We start from the raw sequence: 8,130 nt of genomic DNA on the forward strand, positions 1-8,130 counted from the left end.
TAAAAAATAAAAATTGTAACAGTTTCATTAATGCAAAGAAGATAGAATATAGCCCTGGCTGGTGTTTCTAAGTGGTTAGAGCGTCAGCCCTCACACAGAAGGGTTGAGAGTTTGATTCCCAGTCAAACTGGGTGGCAGGTTCGATCCCTGGCCCCAGTCAGGATGAATGTGGGAGGCAACCAATCAATGTGTCTCTCTCATATTGATGTCTCTCTCTCTCTCTCCCACCTCTCCTTCTCTCTCTGAAAAGCAATGGAAAACATATCCACGGGTGAGGGTTATCACATACAACACAAAAAAGATAGATAATAGGTGCAAAGGAAAACCCAGATGATAGAGCACTGTGTTTTGCCTGAAGGGTTCCAGAAAGAGATGACATTCTGGTTGAATTTTGACGGCTGACTAGGGAGAGTTCAAAATAAGAAGTAGAATAATAGGCACACTCACTCCATCCTTAATGCCATTGCCTTAATTCAGACCCTAATTATGTACTACAGTAATCCAGGCAGTAATAATCTCCCAACTGTTCTTTCTTCCTGTCTCAGCAAGCCTTCAATATAGCATCTACTACCAAAACGATTATTAGGAAAAAAAGGAAGAGAGGAGAGGAGAGGGAATATAAATCTGACCATGTTGTGCTCCTGTTTAAAATCTTTTAGTGACACTATGGTAAGGATGAATCCAAACTCCCCACACAGCATATCAACATCCTTTTAACACTCAGCCTCATCTCCAACCTGTCCCCAGCTCCAAACTTCCTGAATTGTATTTATAGTTCTAGGCTCTTCCATGCCCTTGCACCGTTGCTTGTGCTACTTTTTCTCCTCCAAGATCACATGCTCTTTCAAGTATTCCCAATTCATTCCAAGTTGAATTAGGGGTCCCTCTCACTCTCTGGGTCTAACCTGCACCCCCGTGACACCCTGGGCAACAGCTCATAATGTAATATGGGCATGTGTCTTTCTCTTCCTTCCCTAGATTATATACTTCCTTAAAAAGGGGTTACTGTTTGTTTTATCTTTTTCCCCTACATGCAGCACTGTGCCTGGCAGACAGTGGACCAATATATATGCTAGTTAACCTGAGCATTCTACATTGAATGTACCAGCTGGAGATCCATTATGAAGTTAAAGGGGATGTCTGATCATAAAATGATAATGATCTAACAAGAAGCTGGCACCAACTGAATCTAGGACAGATTTCATCTACCTCAAGTTCCAGTCATTTATATTGCCAAGCACCTGAACCCAGACTGGCCAATTTTTAACTGTAGCGTTTAAACTATTAAATTTGGTTACATAAGCCTTTTGAAGGCAAAAATATATCAAAAATGTAAATGCAATTACCCAAAATTTTACCCAATAACTACATTTCTAGGAACCTATCCAAGAGAAATATCCTCATAGATACATAAAGATGTATGTACAATTCTTTCACTGAAGAATTGTAATACAAAAAAACCCTAAACTTAAAAAAAGACACACTAGAAAACTATGTTTTGATGTGAAAATCCTCTGATGTATAGCTAAATGGGGGGAGGAGGGGGATCAAGAACATAAGTATGATCTCATTCCTATTTAAAAACACATAAACAGCCAGAACCGGTTTGGCTCAGTGGATAGAGCATCGGCCTGCGGACTCAGGGGTCCCGGGTTCGGTTCTGATCAAGGGGATGTGCCTTGGTTGCAGGCACATCCCCAGTCAGCTGATCGGTGTTTCTCATCGATGTTTCTAACTTTCTATCCCTCTCCCTTCCTCTCTGTAGAAAATCAATAAAACATATTTTAAAAAATAAATAAAAATACATAAACAGAAAAAAATTTTTGAAGGATGACTACCTATCAAAATACTTATTGATGTTTACCACTGAATTCAAATTTCCTAACAGTCTACCTCACATAAAAACAAAGAGGAAAAAAAAGTACTTTTTAATCTCGCCTCTTTCTAACAAGCTCTAACAGTACAAGTGCTTGAACAATCTTAAAATTAGAGACTTCTTGAAGGATCCAAGCAATTCAAAAGCAAACGGGTTCTTTTTGGTGGGCATCCTTGACCAAATTCCAGGGATCTCACTGAAGCCTACCTTATCTGTTTAGAGTACTGAATTAATGATAAATAAAAATTCATTTTTACAACACCAGGGAAATGTTAAATATTAATACTACCATCCTTCTTTCAATCCTTTGGGAGGCCAAAGGAAAAAGTAGGAGTAAGCAATAAACCAATAACTGCTTAAACAGTTGCCCACTTTTTTTTTTTTTGATATGTGCTTAAGGTCTTTAAAATCCTCAGTTCTCCATGGTAATGTATAAACAGTTTAATGAAACTTTCCTGACAAATCAACTTATCAAACTACTATTTCTTCAAATCCTATACATTAGCAAACATAAAAAATTAAACTAATTAGTTTTTTGCCTCTTTTCCCTTCACACCCTTCCGTGAAGGTGCTAATAAGCAGTCACAAAGACCAAATAACAAGTAGCAGGAGGAAACCTGGATGTAAGCTTTTAACAATTTTTGGTTTAACATTCTAACAAAATTGTTATTCATCTTTTTTATTCCCCAACACTTCCCCTCCAACTGTGATTAACCAGTTCTGATCTTAAGCTGATCCTTTTTAAAAAAAGAAATTAAAAGGTGAGGAACTTCCATTAAGTTTGATGCTCCTCAAGCAACTTTTTCCAAACAAGAGCAGAATCTGCTGTACTTAAAATTCAGAGTGAGACCTCATTTGGGATTCCTGGTTCAAGTAACAAGAACCAGAGTTTTTGATAACATTTAGATAAAACTGCACTGAATTTACCTCCACCTTACATTTCCTGATTCTCAAAAGCTTGGGGGGAAATTGTAATTCTTAAAAAATTAGAACTAGGAAAAAAAAGGCAAGTTTATAGTCAACATTAAAATATATACCTAGCCCTAGCCGATTTGACTCAGTGGATAGAGCATCAGCCTGTGGACTCAAGGGTCCCAAGTTCGATTACAGTCTAGGGCACATGCCCAGGTTACAGGCTCAATCTTCAGTAGGGGGCGTGCAGGAGGCAGCCAAACAATGATTTTCTCTCATCATTGATGTTTCTATCTCTCTCTCCCTCTCCCTTCCTCTCTGAAATCAATAAAAATATTTTTAAAAGCACATATATATGTATATATAAATGCACACAAACACACACACACGTGTGTGTGTGTCTATATATATATATATATTAACACACACACACACCCCAAGCTTTTTGGGGGGAACTATGGACATATGCATAGGTAGAAAATTTTATGGAGCTAGCTTAGTCTTGGAAAAGCAAGGCTTGCAGGAAGTAACATTTATTAAGCAACTATTATCTGCCAGACTTCTACCCAAAGGGAGACAAAAATTTAAAAGATCTTCCCCCTTGAGGGTCTCTTGGCATAAAGGTTTAAAAACTTCTTATACAAACTTTTAAGTTTTTCTTTCAGATTATCCAAGTTTGTCTGCTTTTCATTCATAAATACGAGCTGTGCTTTAAACTCTTAAGTCAGTTTCCTCATAACACATTAAAAAAAAAGACAATTTCAGTCCTGTTTGGAGTCAAGTCTTTTTGGTAAATTATACCTGCTGGTTTATTTTCTCCTACATATTTCACCCTACATCCTAAAAGACTGGCACATGACATAATGGAGAAACAAATAATAACTGAATAATTAATAGTAACCCTTCCAACTGGTCTTTTCCTATGACCCACAATTCTTCCCACAATCTGCAAGTGATACCCAAAGATACCACTTACCTCCTACCTTCTTCTCGTGACCTTCTAATGTTGGAGATCTCTAGTACAGTGGGTATTTGTCTTTTCCAATTTATATTGTCTTTCCTATCACTGTTTTTAGGAGAATGGGAAGTACTGAAAGAGCCTTATTTTGTTATGAATTATTATACTCTGGCAAGGATATTTTTACAAAATTTTTAATATGCCCAGAGACTAATTATTAGGGATAGAAACTATCATTTAAAAATACATCTTCAGAACCAACATGCAGACTGGAAAACCAGTCTTAATATAGATTTCCAAGAAATAAAGTCCTATTTTAGGGTAAAGGACATGGTCCAAATACTCTACACTGAGATAGTAGGTAGGCCAGGTGTTTGGGACCATTTTTATTTAAGACACCTACACTGTACTTCAAAAAGTGATCAAGCAAAAGAGTACACTAATGTAAAGACACTTCCTAAGACTTAAAACAGTTTAACCGAGCGGTTCTCAACCTGTGGGTCGCGACCCTTTTGGGGGCCAAACGACCTTTACACAGGGTCCGCCTAAGACCATCAGAAAACACACATATAATTACATACTGTTTTTGTTTTTTTGTGTTTTTTTTAAATATTTTATTGATTTTTCACAGAGAGGAAGGGAGAGAGAGAGTTAGAAACATCGATGAGAGAGAAACATCGATCAGCTGCCTCCCGCGCATCTCCCACTGGGGATGTGCCCGCAACCCATGTACATGCCCTTGGCCGGAATCGAACCTGGGACCTCTCAGTCCGCAGGCCGACACACTATCCACTGAGTCAAACCGGTTTTGGCTACATATTGTTTTTGTGATTAATCACTATGCTTTAGTTATGTTCAATTTGTAACAATGAAATTGGGGGTCACCACAACATGAGGAACTGTATTAAAGGGTCACGGCATTAGGAAGGTTGAGAACCACTGGTCTAACCAAACAAGGCAGAACTTTACTTAAAATAAAGAAAGAAGGCAAAGAAAAGGTGCTTTAGAGCTTTAAATAAACCACTAAATGATGAAATTTGCTCTGGGGCAATCAAATGAAGACCACATACTTAATCTGCACTGTTCCCTCCTTTCCAAACTCAAGGCAATGGAGAGATCTTTTTGGGGGGGGGGAGGGGGGAGGAAGGGAGGGAGGGAATCAATTAAAAAAATTTTTTTAAATCTCTCTCTCTCTCTCTCTCCAGGAAGGAAACTATTTAAATTTGTTTTAATAGCCTCACCAAGAAGAAAAAAAACAAATCCTACCAAGCCTTCAAGCAAGCTGACTAAATATAAAAGGAATAAGTATTACTCTTCAAACACAGAATTTTCAATGACTATTGTTTAGAAAATACAGCATGATTATGATGTTTTTACAACATTTAAAAATTGTGTTTCTAATATGACAAGATAACTAAACTTTATTCACAAAGTTCCCAACTAGCACCACTCAAATACTAAAATACCTTCTCCAACCAACACCATCAACCACATGGCCCTATGTTTACAGGTCACATGAGTCAGGTTGTATCAACAGAACAAATCTAAAATTTGCTTTCACTTTAAAATACAATTAAAATCTGTGGCCAACCCAATAAAATTCAGAGGATGTATGTTACAGTGTAACAAATAAGATGGCAGAGTTGGCAGTGTTTGAAGAAGAAAAAATGGAGTACTACAGTTATTTTCCTTTCTTCTCACCGTGATAAAAGTTCTAAAGTGAACTTAAGGCTTACTCATTTTCTAGCTTCCAATATTTTCCTCAACAGGATAATGATAAGTCACTTAACAACCAAAGAATGCTCTGCAGTTTTAGCCATAGAAATAACATGTGTAGGCAAGAAAAAAAAGAAAATCAGACAAAAAGTTAACACCTGACTGGTAAAGCACAACAGTCAAATACTAATGTTCTGAATTAAGCTTTCAGAAAAGATGCAGGAACACTTCTAAATACTTCACTTTAATAAATTCATATAGGCAAAAGGACCAAAAACCCCAGCCCACCCCACCCTCAAAGGTCCATTAATATTTAATTGATCATTCTTTTAACTATCTACAGATACAAATCAAAATGCTTATCTTACATATGTATCTTACTTCAATGAGGCAGTCATCAGAGACCAACCATACATAATACAGAGATGTTCAGAATCTTGGTCACATTTAGTATTTCTCTCCAACATTTGAGAAATAAAAAGCTAACCACCTCCAAACATGAGATCACTAACACATATACCAAATACGCTAAAGTCAAAAGAATTGCATACTGTGTTGGGGAAACCTAGTGGAAATTGAAATCAGAAATATAAATCAGTTATTCCATATTTATAATACATTTTTTAAATTCCTCAAGGAATGAGCATTTTACCTTGCCTTATTTTTAGAACTACACATCACACTGCACATATCACATGATGTGATGTAACTGTTAGCAAAGAAAATGGCCCAAATCATTGAAAATAATTAGTAAGAGGACAAGAATCAATGCATCCTTAAGAATCACTACATTTCATATTTACTTTTTTTAAAAGTTTATTAAATCACATTTTTTAAATTGTAAAAGTGGCTAATAACCTATGTAGAAAAACAGAGAAATATACTTGGTATTTTATAAAATAGGAATTTACACAATTATTAGGAAAACTGATATGAAGAAACCGATAAATGAACATTCATTTAAAACTAAGATAAAAAGCAAAAAATCTCCAGATCAAAAGCACAATAAAAAATAATGAAATACTCTTAGCTAAAGCATAATTATTACTCAAAAGTATTTAACTGTTGTTAGGATATAAGAAAAATAGTTTTAACTGACAAACCTGAAGACAATTGAAAATTTCTAAATTGGTCAGACTGTTAGAAAAGGAACCAAGTATAGCCTATAGAAGGGGGGAGGGGAAAACACACCCACTTAAGCCTTTGTAAATAGTGGTACTTTAAATGGCCCCAAAGTAGGAAAAATAGCAACTATACTATTCTGAAAGATGAAGAACGTACCCCAATGTACTACTTTTCCATACTTGAAAGTGCTTTAGAACGAAGTTCAGTAACAATCTATAACTATATCATGATTACGCAAGGCAAAGATTATGTAATTTTATCGTTTTTTACAAATGTTGTCCGACTCTAAAACTAAAACAACTGAAACGTTTTGCTCTCTCCAATCGGGAGGGGGTAGGTTCTTCGGGGCTACAATTTAAAAATAAAAACACATCCCAAAACAAACCAAAAAAAAAAAAAAAAAAGAAACACACAATGATTGCTAGCCACGTGACAAAGGAGATGGCAACATCAGGATTGTGAATGGAGGGGAGGGAAGCGAGGCAAGACTAGGGAGGTTTCTCGGAACTTTGGGAACCTTGAGATTCGAGTCTACCGACCCTTAAGGGACCAAACTCTAGCCCTAAAAGTTGTACTGTTAATATCCTCAAGTAGTTTTATTAATAGGTCACAAAAAGGGCACCAGTGACCTCTAGGATAAAGGGGGAAAACGGAGGAGGAAAGAGCAATTTAAAGTGGCGCCATCATGTCACCCCTTCTCCCCTAAGGCAATCCAATAAGCAATAGTTAAGTAACATGTTTCTCAAAAACACCACATTGGGATCCCAAAAAAGGAAAACAAAAGGATGTTTAAGTAAAGCATCAGGATACTGTTTATCATATGGAAGAACAATCAAACTATATGCTGAGAATCAAAAGACCGTCAGCCGGAAAACAGGCCCCCCAAACTCACTTAAAAGCAAATAAATGCCTCTTCCTCTTTAGTTTAAAAAAAAAAAAAAAAACACGTCCGCCTGAGGGAAACTAGATCTGAAAACCTAAGTGACCTCAATTTACAGGCAACAAAAACAAAAATAAATGAAACAAATAACCATCTCACAGAACAATCAAGAGTTGTGATATACACCGTGAAACGCGCAAGATGTGTATTTCGAGCAGAGAAAGGCCTTTTGCAGTCGAGAAGTTCAAGGCGAAAGCCAGAGTTTGTTTTTGTTTTGTTATTTTAACGGGAATAAATCGTGTTCTAAGGCCTCGTTTTTAAATAGAACGCCAAAGGAAAAGCTGGCGAACGCGGCGGCAGCTGGTGGGGAAGGGCCCCGCACACCCCCGCCCTTGGGGCGACTCCCAGCCCCGGACCCGCAGCGGGGAAGCCCGGAGAGGCCATTTAAAGTTCCGGGGGTTTTTCCTGCCCTGCCCTGCCTTTCTAGTTACTACTAACAAAGAGAGAGAAATGGGAGCCACGGGGAGAGCGAGGAGAAGGAGAAAGGGCAGCGGGAGGAGGTGGAGGAAAGGAGCAGCAGCAGCAGCACCTACCACGTGATGGAGGAGCGTCGCCCGGGCGGATTCGGCCCCACAAAATGGGCGCAGTTTGCAAACAGCCCCC

At 37.7% G+C, this 8,130-nt stretch overlaps 1 protein-coding gene across 1 annotated transcript in view; it reads right to left on the reverse strand.

Annotated features, from left to right (window-relative positions):
• The window catches only part of LOC107184166 (KAT8 regulatory NSL complex subunit 1), a 21,955-nt gene extending 13,825 nt beyond the window's left edge, over window positions 1–8,130 (reverse strand). The window contains exon 1 of the mRNA XM_015568152.1: window positions 8,061–8,130. The gene's annotated coding sequence lies outside the window, so the exon portion shown is untranslated. The remainder of the gene's footprint in view (window positions 1–8,060) is intronic.

Source organism: Myotis davidii, unplaced genomic scaffold, assembly GCF_000327345.1.
Source record: "Myotis davidii unplaced genomic scaffold, ASM32734v1 scaffold684, whole genome shotgun sequence".
Lineage (NCBI taxonomy): Eukaryota > Metazoa > Chordata > Mammalia > Chiroptera > Vespertilionidae > Myotis > Myotis davidii.